Source organism: Protopterus annectens, chromosome 16.part0, assembly GCF_019279795.1.
Source record: "Protopterus annectens isolate FY-2018-M chromosome 16.part0, PAN1.0, whole genome shotgun sequence".
Classification (NCBI taxonomy): domain Eukaryota; kingdom Metazoa; phylum Chordata; order Ceratodontiformes; family Protopteridae; genus Protopterus; species Protopterus annectens.
In genome coordinates this window covers 814,907,102-814,924,183 of record NC_056750.1, presented here as the reverse complement: position 1 = coordinate 814,924,183, position 17,082 = coordinate 814,907,102, and positions in this window count along the sequence as shown.

The following is a 17,082-nucleotide window of genomic DNA, read 5'->3' as shown; positions in this document are numbered from 1 at the left end:
AAGTTGTAAATTCAGTAGTAGGAATTCAGAGTAAATGTACATATTATTCCCCATGATACAAAAACTGGGATAGTCTAAACAGAATATACACTTCACAGGAGCAAGTGCATTTAATTGAAGGTCTTGATACACACCCAATAACTATTTCAGGTCACGCACCAATAATAACTAAAATGAAAATGCAGAGTAATGAAATAAAAATGAGACACTGGTACGTTCCCACCTACCTGTTGTAAAGGGAGCCCTAGGGAGTGGGCTAAAATTAAGGTGGAGTTTTAAAATAGGGTAGAAATAACAGAAAGGGAGCTATGGTTAAGAAGTAACAAAAATTATATAAATGAATTGACAAATGTTAAAGTATTGCAGAATAGGGGGGAATCTCACAGAACAAGAAGTGGATCAGCTGCAGAATGCTAAGCAGAAAATAGAGGATCACCTTGATAACATGCATGAGTTTGGAAAGATTGCTGTTAAGCAACTGTTTTTTGATAATAACAATAGAGCACAAAAACTTTTAGCAGAACAACCCAGGCAACAGAAAGTAGAAAGGGCTGTCACAGAGCTTAGGGAGCTTATAACAAGGAAGGTAACAAGAGATCCTGTAGAGGTATTAGAAATATTTCAGAAATTATATGAAAGTCTGTATAAAGCAAAGAAATATGGAAATCAAGAAAAGATATAAATGGAAATATTCATGAAAGAATTAAATATGCCAAGGTTAGAGGTAGATAAGATTACTAACTGTTAGTGTAGGAGGAAATGAGATAAAACTTATGTATAACCAATCTACAAGAAAGTCCCCAGGAACAGATGCTATTCCTGTGGAAATTTGGAAGCTAGGAGGTGAAAAAACTGATGAAGATCTGAAAGGTTTTGTTTAACAGTATTTTAAGAGAAGTATCAACATCCTGGAAGGAGGTAGCAGTAGCTGTAATACCTAAAAAGGGTAAAGATCCATCAGATCCAGCTTCGTACAGGACCATTTCAATACTAAATCATGATTATAAAGTGTTCATGTGTATATTGGATAAAATAATGGTAAAGGTGATGTAAAAATTGATAGATATGGATCAATGTGGTTTTGTGGAGGGGGGCAAATATTTGACAACATTAACAGAACATTGATTATCCAGAAGGAAGCAGAACGTAAGAAAATACCATTGTTGTTGGTGGGCCTTGATGTAGAGAAAGCATTTGACAGAGTAAGCTGAGAGTTTATTTGTTGGGCAATGGAAGCATTTGCATTCCATGATAAAATTATAGAGTTGATTAGGAAGATATATGAGGGATCAGAGGCAAAAATTAAAGTGGGTGGGTTCCTCTATAATTGCTTGAGCAGAGAACCAGGCAGGGTGTCCTCTTTCCCCTTTGTTATTTGCATTATATTTAGAACCACTGGCAAAGAAAGTATTAGCGGTTTGCTAATAGTGAAAGGTGCATGTGGACTTGTTTGATAATCATGGATACTGAATGTTTGAATGATTAACTCTGTTCTTAGTATAGTACTAATAATCACTTCCCCTCTCTAGGTGTTCCTACCTCACCTCCCCCTAAAAGGCTTGTAAAAGCACATAGGGTCATTCCGGGAATAACACCAACTACGGAAGACTTTCCTCACCACGGGACTTGTTTTAATAAGATCAATATCCACTAAAATACCTTGCCACCTGTAAACCTAACAAACTGAGTCCAGAAAAGCACTGGTGAATGTCCCCATAACTCCCGCTTGTAATCTGTTTAAGCTGATAAGCATTAGGTTGGAAGGGTTAGACTTTCCTGTAGCCTTCTTTCTTCCCCAATTAAGGTAAAAACAGCATGCGTTCTACTGTTCAACAGACAAGCGTAGTGTGCTCTGCACCTCCAAACAGTGGATCTCTCAATAATCTAAGTGAAACAAGCGTGCTATAAAGGGGAATTGGAAAATGGGCTGTCTGCATTGTAAATTGAGAAGCAGGCAGGGAACTGTGTAGTTTTTAACAGTAGGGACTAGGAACAGAGTATTGGGCATATAAAAGAAACATAACAGTGTGCTTGTAACTCATTTAAAAGTAGGGCTTAGGAACAGAGTATTGGGCATATAAAAAGAAACAAAAAAGTGTGCTTTGTAACTCATACTGGCACATGTTGTCTCTAGGCATCTGCTTTACTGGTTTAGCCCCATACACACTCTACCCACCATAATATCCATATTAACCCACCCATAGCTATTCTATTCTCGCTAATCTTTTAGCCACTACATACACTCAATACAGACCCTACCCTACTAGCTAAAACCCTAATGCTGCTACCCTTAGTACACCTCCTACCCATTCCTTATCACCTAAGCTCCTATGAATATGTACAGCATCTTGAAATCCAATACCCAAACTCTCAAACAGACACCAACCCTGCATTTAATAAGTTTATCCACCACATAACTACCCCCTCTCCTAATTCCTCACCCCCCCCATTACCATCATCCGACTAAATACCGCTACATTAGCTTAAAAACCAAAAGCTATAAAAAAATCATAAACAAATTTTTAGGACTCATAAACAACTTAAAAATTAATCTTATGAAGGATGGAGACATCCACCCCAACCCTGGCCCATCCACAACAGTAGACCCAAGCACACCATCTAACAACCCAACATGTACTACCCAGATTAATAGACTTCCAAACTCATTTCTGGTCTGTCATCTGAACATCAGAAGCCTAAACAACAAGATCCATAGCCTACATGGACTCTTAGCTGTTCACTCCCCTGATATCCTCTGCCCCACAGAAACCTGGCTAAAACCAATCACCAAAGATAACGAAATAACCCCCCCCCCCCCCCACAGTACAACATCTTTAGACTGGACTGGATCTCCAGGAAAGGTGGTGGGGTAGCTGTACTATACAAGTCTACCCTAACAATAACAATTGACACCCAACAGCCAACCCAGTTTGGCAATGCAGAAATTCTCATCACCAAACTAATAATAAACAAAAATAAATGCAGATACATTGTCTGCATTTATATTCCACCTATATTCCACCCAACAAGAATGATAATACTCTAGAAAATATCTTACATTGGCTGGCTTCTAACTATCCCCAGGAAACCATTGTCTTGGGGGACTTTAACAGTGATTGGAACACCTGTTCCTCTGAAACTCCCTCCACCCATTTAAACCTCCAAGGGTTTACTCAGATCATTGCCTCCCCCACCAGATTTAGCAAAATAGAGTCAAAGATAGTATCCTTGATTGGATACTTAACAGCCGCCCCCAAAAGTACAAGTCAGGTACATTACCTGATGATCTAAGTGATCACTGCCTTACCTATATTATTAGGCTGAAAGCCGACATTCCCAACCAGTCCACCCACAAAACTATAAGAAACCACTACTATGCAATGAAAAGCAAAAAGAGCTGAAATCCAGTAGCTGAATGCTCAAGTCCATTGTTTATGATAAAAACACACTTTATTCACAAAAAAATTACACTCTGTAAGTGCTTTCATTTAAGGCTATGTTAAAAGCATTAGAAAGAAAGAAAATTGGTTGATCATTTTGTGATAAGATTTGTTCATAATAACTAGTATATATTTTATGTGTATAGTTTATGTATCGACATACAGATAGATATTTATTTATTTACTTATTTATACATATATACATTTTTAATACATTTTAATGTATCTCTTATAAATATGTCATGCTGTATTTTTAACATAAGTGTATTCTTCATATACTATGGTTTTAACTATATTTATTCATAGGCACATCATATGTATTGTATTTTATTTTCTTTTATTTTATTGTATTCCATTTTATTAATGTATTCATTCATTAAATTAATGTATTTATAATAGCAAAACAATAGCATGCACAAAAGTAGGTTTAATTAATCAATTTACAAAGGGTCCAATGAATTTAAGGAGTATGTGTATAAAAGGATGTGATGTAATGAATTTAAACTGTCTGATGAAGTTTAACATAGCCTTAAATGAAAGCGCTTACAGAGTGTAATTTTGTTGTGAATAAAGTGTGTTTTTATCATAAACAACGGACTTGAGCATTCACCTATTGGATTTCAGCTCTTTTTGCTTTTCATTGCATAGTAGTGGTATTTTGGTATTTTTGTAATTTTTTTCATCAGTATGTATGTGGGCAATAAGCTGGATTTGTCCGCACAGCTGAATGAGGAAGAAGCAAGGACTGAAGGGTCGATTGGTAAATTAACTGCTTTGATTATGCAGTTAACACAATGGATTGACTGCTTATACGAGCGTATAAAACCCCCTGAACAGATTTCTGCCAATGGAATTGTAAATACGCTCAGAGAGAACAACTCAATGGATTTTAATGCTATACCTCTTTGTTTGGGGAAAAACAACCCCCCCCCCATTCCACAATTCTAATGTTGGACACGACCATCCTTCTCAAACTGATGTCAATGGACATCAAGGAGCATGCGCACATAGTAAAGAACATAATAATGCCAGTAATTCCGTTTACAGAAGGGAAGTGCCTGTTCTAAACGAATGGCTGGAATCAGCGTTTGCGTTTTCTGGTGGACAGAAGCAAGGTACACAATTTATAGATCAAAAACTTTATGACTTTGATAGTAAGCTAGCAAAATGCAGAAAATTACAGCTTGAGAATGCGTACTTAAACGAGTGCAATAAACAGAATATCATTCCTAAGGGTCTGCGGTTTTGGCGCTACCCTTCAGGATTAGTCAACAATTCTCCTCTCCATATGGACTTAATGCAACTATTTGACAAAAGTGGCAAAGAACTTTTAAATATCATGATCAACTACAATCAGAAAGATATAGATGTGCTTATGAATGAATTGTCTTAGACAGAGACATAAGAGAAGATATATCCTGTGAGAACATGAAATATGAAATGCTGCATATTTATAATAGTATAGATCAACAAATTGCCAAACTAAAAGCTGGTAAAATGCAGAAGTTATAACGAGATTTGAATCAATATGCTAATGGTATTGCATACCCTAAGCCCCCAGGAGGGCAATGAAGAAACAGACAGACTTATAATGTAGACAATTTTAATAATGAATTCACAGATTCAAGGGAAAGCATACAACAGTCCAATCGATTATATGACCAAGAGTTCCCCGAGTTAAGAAGACCAGAAAGAATAAAAAATAAAACCAACCCCCAGAATATGTAAAATCAAACAGTGGGGTTTCAAGGGGCCAGGCCAAAAAACAAGCAATGAAGGGCTTAAACAATGTCTTTATTCCCAGTATGAATTTATGTATTATGCACGTTATACAATAGCCTGTGTATAATGTTAACCAAACACTTGAACATGGTGAACATATTATTGTGAATTCTAGAGGAGATTTTAAAGTGTATCATTTTTCAGATGCACACGTAGATGAACACATTGCAGATTTTATTAGCTAAAAGAACAACATTTGTTCCATCTACGCCTTTTGATTTTACCAGTACAATGATAGATATTAAAATGTTTTTAAGAAAAATCAACTTTAGTCTTTTGTACCAAAATAATATAGACAATGAGGGAAGCAAGTATAGTATAAGTAGCATATATAACCCCCCTTTACACCCTAGATTAGTTACTTATGAAAAAATATGTGAGCATGAGTTAAAGTGCTTACATAGGACAAACATGAGAGGAAAATATATTTCGAATTTAAATGAAAATGAACAAGGCATCTTAAATACATTAAAACATGAGAAAGTAAGAATTATGAAGCCTGATAAAGGGGGTGGAGTGGTAGTCATGAGCCAGGATATTTATAATGATAAATTAAATAGTATTTTAAACACTGATACATACACAGAAGTGTCACTTAGTGAACTGAATGGTGCCTATAGGAAAATATATGGACAAATAAATGACATCTTCCTAGAAAGATGGATAAATTTAGACATGTAATTATTTAAACATAACCTCCCACAGAATACCAGTTTTCTTTGGCAGCCCCAAAATCCATAAGAATGCTGATGACCTCCCCAATGCGTCCATTAGTGGATGGCAGAGATTCTATTACTTCTGCATGTGCAAAGTACATAGACTATGAACTCAAGAATATTCTAGGAAAAGAAGTACAAATTTGTAAAGATTCCTGGATGTTTTTGAAACACATGAACTTCAGTTTGATCATAATGACATCTTAGTTACTATAGACGCATGCAATCTTTATACTGTCTTTACACAAAGTACAGGACTTGAATGGGTAAATGAAATGCTTAATTATCACAACGTTACACGTGACACAGTGAATTTGATTACGGAACTTTTAGAAATTGTGTTAATTTTATTACTTTTAATAAGAAATATTTTTACAGAAAAAATACATTGCTATGGGGTCACCATGTGGGGGGGCATATGCCAATTTAGAAATGGCTTTCTGGGAGAGGAATTGTGTATTTACTACTAAATATAATACATTTTTGAAGTCATATCATAGATTCCAAGATGACATTAGCATCATTTGGGATGGTACACAAGATATGCTGAATGAGTTTCTTATATATAAATAGCACCACTGATTTTTTAAAATTCACTTGGGACATTAATGTAGAATACATGAATTATCTGGATGTTCATCTTGTGAAAGATAGAATTAATGAAGTTTATATTGCAGTTATACATAGAAAGGAATGTTATTCAAACTGCTTTTTACATTATAGTAGCTCACATCCGGAGCACCAGAAAAAGTCAGTTGTCAAGAAGCAACTGGTTAGGGCAGTCCGGATGGTGACAAATTTTGATAAATTTAAGGGAGAATGCAATTTTTTGTGCATTATGTTTCTCAATAGAGAGTATCCTGAAGTATTGATTGATGCATTAATTCAAGACGTAACTACCAAGAGAATTAATGATCATTTCAAACTCATTTTAGATAGACAGAGCACGTTTCAAGATTCCAATAGTTTTCATAATAGAAGCGTGGTGAACTCCGATAATGATCAGATTAGTGTACCAGTAAATCAAAGTGATTTTTCCAAAGCTTTAGTGCTTACTTATTCTCAAGATCATAATATAATAAGAGATGTAATAGTAAACAATTGGACTATTTTATTAGATGACCCCTGTTTTAGGAGTCATGTTAATGAGAATCCTAAAATAGTCTATAGAAAAGGGAAGAGTTTCAAAGAAATTTTAAAACAAACAACCCAAATGCCTATTCATGTAAACGCAGGTATGTCAAGATGTGGAACATATCATTGGTGCCATAAAATAAAGATGGGTGACAATTTTTATCTTAGAAATAGAAAATTTTATTTGCACAGTAAATATAAATATCCATACAGTATGCAGATGACTCAACGCTAATATGCTCCACCTCCTCTCCTACACAAATTCTAACCCTCACCCAGACCACTTTCAGCACGGTAGAAACATGGCTAGCTAATCGGCCGCCTGCTTCTAAATCCTAACAAAACCAAGCTACTACTTTTCTCCCCTAACCATAGAATTTCTCCTCCTTCCTTCAACATCAAATCTAGCAATGACACCATTATCTCCCCTGATGACCACACAAAGCTTCTAGGAGTAATAATAGACAACAACCTTAAATTTGATAAGCATGTCAATCACACTATTAAGTCCATTAACAAAAAACTTGGCTCCTTGTACAGACCCAAACCTTTCCTCACCCCCCCCCCCCAGCTAGGGTAGCTATTGCAAGATCAAGCCTCCTTACCCTTATGTATGCCTCCCCTGTACACACCAACCTATCCAAAACCAATCTCAACAAATTATCGGGATGTTACAATCATATAGCCAGATTCACTACTGGCATGGCTTTTAGGACCCACCATTGCCAGAACCTCAAAGCACTAGGATGGCTAGAGTATCCTACCCTTCTATAGTTCAACCAGCTTATAGTAGTGCATAAAATATTCTATCAACCTGATAACACCCCGCCCTCAAAAATATTATCACCCCTCATAGTGCCCACAGGCCATTACGCTCAGCTGATAAACTAATGATACTGACCCAAAAAATCCAACAACTCTGCAGGCGATGCTATATTTGCCAACTCAACCAGAAAAATCTGGAATCTACTCCCTACTACTGTTACCAAGGAAACCTCACTACCCCTATTTAAAAGAGAACTCAAAAAATACCTCACATCTCATTGGCTATGCTCTTGTTATAAACCTAACAACTTCACTAATACATGTCTTGCTACCCAACCTGTTTAGCCACATATATATGTCTCATAGCATTTGAATGTCTAAGCATTGTGAATTATGAGATCTGATTGTATTCTTTGTTCACATTTTCTGATATGTCTTTGCCAGTCAGACGTAATGTCTGCACATTGTGTATATTGATATCTGCATGTATTCTTTGTCTATATTTTTCTAAACATGTCTGCCTGAGTTTATCACTCAGTGATGTATGTACTGTCTCTTTTTTGGTATGTGGAGCTTTTCTCCCCGGGCCTCCGCTGAAAATAGACATATATCCAGTCGGACTATCCCTGTCAACAAATGTAAAATAAAATAAAATAAATAAATAAGGGACTCAGAAGTTCAAGAATATAACTGATATGGTAGTCAAGACAAGTTGGCCCTATTTGCAGACAATATTATTTTATACCTGATAAAAACAAAAAAGGAGATTTCAGAGCTGTGGAACATTTTGAGACAGTTTCAAATCTTTTCAGGATTCAAAATCAATGAAGCTAAATCAAAGGCAATGGCTGTAAATTATGTACCCATGCATAAATTGGTTCGCGATATCCATATTTATGGGGATGTGATAAAATGAAGTACTTAGGAGTATGGATTAAAAAAGATTCTGTTGTGGCAGCTAAGGATATGTGGGAAGAGGCTAAGATAATACAAAAATTGAGAAATTGTAAGCTCTGTTGTTTGGATCTGGATAGCAAGATAGTTAAAATGTTTTTAGTCCCTTTAATTTTATACACAAGTCTGACATATTTGTATCAGCCAGAAGAGTTGTGATTTTCTGATTAAGTTGTTTTAAGAAAGCAGCAATTACAAAGTTTATTATGTTAAATACCCGTTGTCCTCATTGCACCTTAATAGTTTTTGGGTTCTATTTGCAGATGATATTATTTTATACCTGATAAAACCAAAAAAAGGATATTTCAGTGTTGTGGAATATTTTGAGTAAGTTTCAAATCTTTTTGGGATACAAAATTAATGAAGCTAAAACAAAGGCAATAGCTGTAAATTATGTACCCCTGCACGAATTGGTTCAGCAATATCCATATTTATGGGGTCATGATAAAATGAAATACTTAGGAGTATGGATGAAAAAGATTATGGTGTAGCAGCTGAGGATATGTGGGAAGAGGCTAAACGAAAAAGATAATACGAAAATTGAGAAATTGGAATGTCTGTTATTTAAATATGGATAGCAGGATATAAATGGTTAAAATGTTTTTAGTTCCTTTAGTTTTATACACAAGTGAGACATATTTTTATCAACTAGAGGAGTTGCGGATAGCTATTAATTAAGAGCTTAAAGTATTTTATCTGGGAGGGGAAGAGGGCAAGAGTCAAGTGGGATAAGCTGATTCTTCCAAAAGAACAAGGCGGTTTGGGATTACCTGATTTAAAGGGATATATCAGATCTACACAGTTAAGGCTCCCATACATAGCACAAGAAGGAACCTATAATTCAAAGTGAAAAGTGATGATGATAAAATGGGAGGAAGCTCATGAAACAAAAAAAGACTGGAATTTTTGGATGTAGATCCTTAAAGAGAATAATAATAACTATACAGAATATTATATTCATAAAGTAGCAGGAAGTATTCTAAGAACTAAGCCAACAAGGGAATGAAGAAAGGAGGTTCTGCCAATACGGATGACTGCAGTCAGGGATACAGACAATAGGCAAAGGGGGCTGGAATTTATTGGAGAAAAGTGGCAAAAGAATCAAGGTATTGGGAGCAAATAATTAGAGAGAGAAAGGTAATAGAATGGGAAGAGGCCAAAAATGTATTTGGAGTGTAGGCTAAAGATTCTCTTCTCTGTGAAGGACTGATATAAGACTATAGCCAAAGAGAAAGAAATAGGGGGATCCTAAGTAAAAGATCAGCACTGGTAGAGTTTTTAGAATCTAGAACAGAAGTTGCTGTTAAAAAAGGATGCATTAGTAGAGCATGTAAAATATTTCACGATAACTATAAGAATCAGTCAGAGGAGGTTAGAAAATATTGGGAAGAGAGATTGGATAAGCAATTCCCAAAGAAACAATGGGGTATATACGTATGTCTCCCAAATATGCAACAAAGTCTAGATTTAGGATCTTTGCTTGGAAGTGTTTATATAGGTATTTTTATACCCCAAGTAGACTCAAAAGAACAGCAAATGTTGGAGGTGTGATGGGGAAGAAACAGGCAATTAGGAACATATCTGGGAGTGTAATGATTTGGCAGACTTTAAAGATTGCCTGCAGACTACTCTGTCAGAGATATTGGCTGAGAAAATTGATGTATCTAAAGATATGATATTTTGAGCTATGATACAGAGTCGGAATTGCCTAGAAGTAGTATGTATTCCCTTGGAAATTAACTGGGCCAGATAGAAGGATTTCCTAAGTGTGGTGGAAACATGATGATGAATGAGAGAGAGTACTCTTATGACCATGTCTGTCTAAAGAAGAGAACTATTATAATGTATAAAGTGGGAGTGTCATTCTGTTGAAACCTGCCATGCTGCAGTTTTTTGCATTTAGCTTGATACTGTTTTCAGAAAACCAGGTATATGTATAAGGTTCCTATCAGACTGATGAAAAATTAAAATCTCGAACGCTCATATGAGTGGAAATTCAGGTAATTGAAATTGTTATTGTGAGATCACGGTCCAGTGAAAATTTGCCCTTTCCTCACTGTAGTCCGATCTCGGAGTTGGAATATATTTTTAGTGGGGGGCACAGCCCCCCACGATAGCAATCTTGATTACCTGCATTTTCGCTCATATGAGCGTTCATGATTTTGATTTTTCGTCTATGTAATATAGACCCTATGCATAGTCTATCCCCGCTCCACAAACACACACATTCTGAACATAGAAGGTTCAATGAATATTGACAGCATCTTCTCTTAATATCAGAAGATAAACTTTATATGTTTATGTAATATTCTCGACCTAAGATCTAAGACCAAGAAAAACATATTCAAAATTTCACTCCAGCCTCAGGGATGCAAAGGAAGACAGACCAGGAGAGAGAATTTCAGGGTGCCCATCCAATTATTTAGGTTTACCTTGATGGTGACAATTTCAGGGTGCCCGTCCAATTATTTAGGTTTACCTTGATGGTGACAAAAGTATTACTCTGCTTGACATGTAGCAGAAATTTGCTCCAGAGGTGAAAGATATGCTGAGATATGAATGTATCATGCCAATGTGTCTTATTTACCTGCTGATGAAGGTTTAGTTCCTTTAACTCTGCCCTGGTTAGATCCCACATAGAATATAATGCACCCTTTGGCATGTAATATTCTGAACCTAGTTCTCACAAACTCAGCCCCAGCATGTTCTCTGCCTTGGGTTGACCCTTCATTAATTAAGTCATACCACAAACTGGATACTTTTACCATAAGGGCATCCACTCCCTGGTAACCAACACATCCTCTTTAGAGACTTCAAAACAGCAAACCTTTTACAATTTTATGATGAAATCTATAAAATTGCTCATGTCAGCTCCAGTGTGCAATCTAGAATATGCAGCCTCCTATGCAAGGATCTTTATATTCATTTAGATAAATGCATTAACAGTACAGTCCCCAACAGAACCAAATATGACAGCAAATTCAAAAACAAACCACTCTAATGGTCAGTTAGACATTAACAAATTATACAATCGATGGAAGAAACAGCTTGGATTACCTTGTAAAGCCATAACCTCATTTCATAGTGGTAATATAAAATGCCTCACCAAGACACTGGCAGCAACTTTAAAGACCTCTAATGAGTATAGGCTAGCTTCTGAGGCCAAGGATAATTATAAATCATTATTTACATTAGAACACTGTGGATTAATAACTCCTAAAAACATTGCCAGCATAGTAGCAAATCCCCACTCCAAACACTCCTGAGTCATTTTCATCACTGTCTACAAGGATCATATCCTTAAAGTACTCTCCAAGACCAAAAACACCTCTTCAGTTGGTCCTAGCAGTATACCTGGTTGTCTACTAAATAGTCCCAAGCAGGTTCTTTCTGATTCCCTCCTTAAGTTGTTCAGCTAATGCCTTCTCACAGGATACATTCCCAAGTCATGCCATACTGGTGGTGAAGCCCCTCCAAAAGGGTGTCTTCACCACTGTCCCAGGAACTACAGACACATTAGCTGAAATAGTCTTTTCTATGAAGCCATAAAATGCATAATCATTGACCTCATAAATCAAGTGTTAAAAATTTGATCAGGCTCAAACTGGAACAATTTAAATTTTTTAAGGGTAGATTGTGTCTGCTAAATCTTGTACCCTTCTTTGAAAAGGTCATGTTGGTGGTGGAAAGTAGTCACACTGTCATGTTGCCTACTTGGAGCTATCAGAAGCATTTGACACAGTGAGACTGTGATCAGGGACTTCAGCACCTGGGTCTCTGGCTCCCTATCCTTCAATGTCCATGCAGTAGATATAGTCAGAAAATCCATCTATATCTCACAAGTAATCATAAAGGAAGTTATTGTTCCTTTGTAATCTACCCTAGTTAAATCCATCAGAGAAAACAATGCATCCCTTGGCATGTATCTCAGTAGACATATAACAAAAGTAAAAAAAAAAAAAAAAAAAAAGCTCATAAAAATAATCTCAAGACTCAAAAATCTTAGTTATTGTGAAAGGGTGAAATCATTATCCTTGCACTCTATGTTGTATAGGCTCTAGAGGCCTTCCATGCTCTCCGGGGTCCTATTATAAATGACCCCCCTCTTTCTTAAGATATCAAATAGTGGACAATAATTATGCTACAATCACTAGAACAAGAAATTTCAATCTACATCAGATAATAACCAAAACTAAATAGAGAGCTCTGTTCATTACCCAGCACATCCCCTTGCATGACGAGCCATTTAATTCCAAGAAAGATTTTAAACATAGCTTGAGTAATTGGACGGATGCCCTAAAATACTCTCGGGGATTTACAGGCCTTGCCATCCCTGAAAAAGTTGATAGAGCCTGAGGGTGGTTATTGGCAAGGCACACATGGATGCTGGTCACATTGCCTTGTACGTCATATGATTCCTATGACACTGTCCAAAGGTTCTGTGAACGATAACATGTTTGAAAGAAAGTGGCCCTGTAAACGTCTTAAAGAAAAGTATATACTCTTCTCCGTTAAACAATAGTTTGCACTCTGTTTAGTTCTGTATAAAAATAAAAATGTGTTTCTTTGGACATATGGAGGAAAACTTTGTACTTGCATTAATTCTGTGAATGATGACAGCATATATCACAGATCTCTGTAATCCCTTAAATTATGAAACTATCAACAGTATCGTCAAAAAAGTATTTCATACCATGTGGAAATACTACTACATGATTTAATAACTAATGGATTTATACAGTGGCACGTTGCCAAAAAAAAATAAAAATTAAGAAGCTAGTAGTATTTGTATCAATCCAGTTAAATATCTGGTTTAAGATTATACATGAATAGCGGGTGATTCAGATTAATATACTGATAATATGTTGGAGAGAAATTAGACTAATTATTTTTGAAGTGTAAAATAGTATTATGAAATGTTTACAGAACATCAGTAATAGATCCAACTAATATGAGAAAATACATGTGAAAACAGTACAGGAAGTGGTTGTTTGTCATTTGAAACTGCACATGAAATAAATCAAAGTCAAAATTATTCAGTTTAAAGAAAGAAAACTTTAATACATTTAGTACAAAAAAGAAAGTTTAGCAATAATACAAACATGCTTTATAAGGATGATTAGAAAAACAAAATAAAGATTTACATTTCAGTACAGTGGAGTATTGACTAAACCATGCCTTAACATAATGAATTACAGATGGTTACTAACATCATTCTTGGCCAGATATCTTGTTGAGAACAGTCTTGGCCCATATGAGATGCTTTTAAATCTTCTGAAATGTTTTGTAAAGTAGCAAAACAGATGTAACTAACAACTGAATTATATGTACTTTGGCAGGATACACCATCAGATATATTGATGGGTTACTTATTTTGTTTACTTAAAAACAGAGACTTAATTAAAACTGAAGGACTTTGAGTCTTCTAATTATGGACTATAAAATGATGCAGAAAATAATACACTGAATATTGGTAACAATTATAGACCCTGGCCAACCTGCTATGTAAAACATATATGTGTCCAGCACAACTTGCCTATATCAAGAGAATTATCTATATATATGTTTCTGAGGAATTTTTGTTATTATAATATGCCCTAATTCTTCCCCAATCTGTCATGGCTTGAGCGCAAAGGGTGAGTGCATTATTGGCAATATACCCAAAGAGGAGACATCACATACTCAGTTATACAAGTGATACAACCTGTCTGCCAATTTTGTCACCTTGCAAAACTTTCTCAATTATACAAGTGATACAACCTGTCTGCTAGTCTTGTCCCCTTGCAGATGACTCATCAATTAAATTCATTTCATAGGCACACTCAAGGGGGGCAGAGCAGGTGAAAGTAACATTATTTCCCCACCATGTCCAGCCTTTGAATACGCAGGCCACTTGTCCAGTCCAGCTCATCACTAACACAGGTAACCATTGAGGCCCTACATTAGCAAACCATCTGTAATTTCTGAAAAAATTCTTTATGTTGCTTTATCTGACAATATTGGTGTATTAGATTCAAGAGTCCATTCTCTTTCATGAGACTATATAGTATAGCAAGAATCTGCAGACTGTTTAATTAAATGTTTCAACATATAATATGCACAATATGCTGTGATCTTTTGCACCGCTGAAGTCTGCTAAGGATACTAAAACATTGGTGAATATCTTGAGCTCTTTCTTCTCCAGATTCAGTGTGCTCCAAACAACCTTCCTCAAAAGAGCAGAAGACAAAATAGCCATGGCGCTTATATAAATTTACAATCTGTCCCTCACTACATGGATAATAATGGCCCCACAAACACGCCAGATAAGCCCTCTCCCTAAAATGCCATTACCAAAAGAACACAAAGATTTTAGGCCAGTTGTTAACTGTTGCTCTCTTGCAAAAGATCTTTGAAAAGATTCATATTTTTAAACACATCATCATCTATGGCCTCCTGCTTAATAAGCAGCGTGGATTCAGAAATGGCTTCAGTACAGCTACTACACTATGATCAGCAACAGTTGTCATTGATACAACATGGGACAGTAATGATGGGTATATTATTGTTGCCACTTTTCTTGACAAGTCTAGCGCATTTGAAACTGTAAACCATAATTTATTCCTCTACAAACCAATGAGATGTAACCTTGGACAAGCTGTCATGAAATGCTTCCAAGTTAGTTTGGAAATGAGCACTCAAAGTGCCCCCCCAAAAACAGCTATCATCACATACTTAACTAAACACTGGTGTCCCACAAGCCTCAGCTTTTGGAACCTTACTATCCTCACTCACTATTTGTTAATAACTTCACAGAGGATCTCCCATCATTCTATGTAATTCTATATGTGGATGTCATATTCCTACTACAGACCAGTAAAGATCGTAACAACTTGCAATCTCAACTCCAACAAAGCTTCTCTGATTCCTGCCAATGGACTGAATCCAATGAACTCCTGATCAACCACAAAAACAAATATAATGTAATTTTTCTCACCTCATAAAACACCACCCCTACCAGTTGTCATCATTGGGAGAATACAAATCCCTCAGACTTACTCTGGGCCCATCCCTTTCCTTCCCAATCCATGCTGATGTCATCACTGGGAGAATGCAGATACCCCAGACTTACGCTGGACCCATCCCTTTCCTTTCCAATCCATACTGATGTCATAATTAGGAGAATACAGATACCTTGTTCTTACTCTGGACCCATCCCTTTCCTTCCCAATCCATGCTGATGTCATCATTAGGAGAATACAGATACCTCGGTCTTACTCTGGACCTCTCCCTTTCCTTCCCAATCCATGCTAATGTCATCATTAGGAGACTACAGATACCTTGTTCTTACTCTGGGCCCATCCCTTTCCTTCCAAATCTATGCTGATGTCATCACTGGGAGAATCAATATACCTCAGACTTACTCTGGACAAATCCCTTTCCTTCCAAATCCATACTGATGTCATCATTGGGAGAATATGGAAACCACAGACTTACTCTGGACGCATCCCTTTCCTTCCCAATCCATGCTGATGTCATCATTGGGAGAATATACATACCTCAGACTTACTCTGGACCAATCGCTTTCCTTCCCAGTCCATGCTGATGTCATCACTGGGAGAATACAGATAACTCATACTTACTTTGGACCCATCCCTTTCCTTCCCATTACATGCTGATTTCATCATTGGGAGAATACAGAAACCTTGTTTTTACTCTGGGCCCATCCCTTTCCTTCCCAACCCATACTGATGTCATCATTCGGAGACTACAGATACCTCGTTCTTACTCTGGGCCCATCCCTTTCCTTCCTAACCCATACTGATGTTGTCATTGGGAGACTACAGATACCTCATTCTTACTCTGGGCCCATCCCTTTCCTTCCAAACCCATACTGATGTCATCATTGGGAGAATACAGATAGCTCAGACTTAGTCTGGACCCATCCCAGTAGTAGGAACATCTTGCCCTTATATACTCCTCTCAGGCCCCTAAGATCCAGCCTCCAGAATCGTATTTCAGTATACAAACCCAAACGACCCCCTGGCCAACTTCTACTTTCCTATACTACAGCTAAAAAATGGAACTTGCTTCCTTCCCTTCTAAGAGTCACTACAAGCTATGAACACTTCAAAGCTCTTCTCCATTCTCACCTCTCCCAAAACTGGAAATGTAATTGTATACTTCCTACCTAGATCTTAATACATCCTTCCCCCCCCCTCTGGTCCCCCTTCTTCTAACTCTCACCTTGGCACCCTCCCTCTACTTCTTTATCTCCACTCTCTTCCTGATTAAACCCTGTATTTATTCCT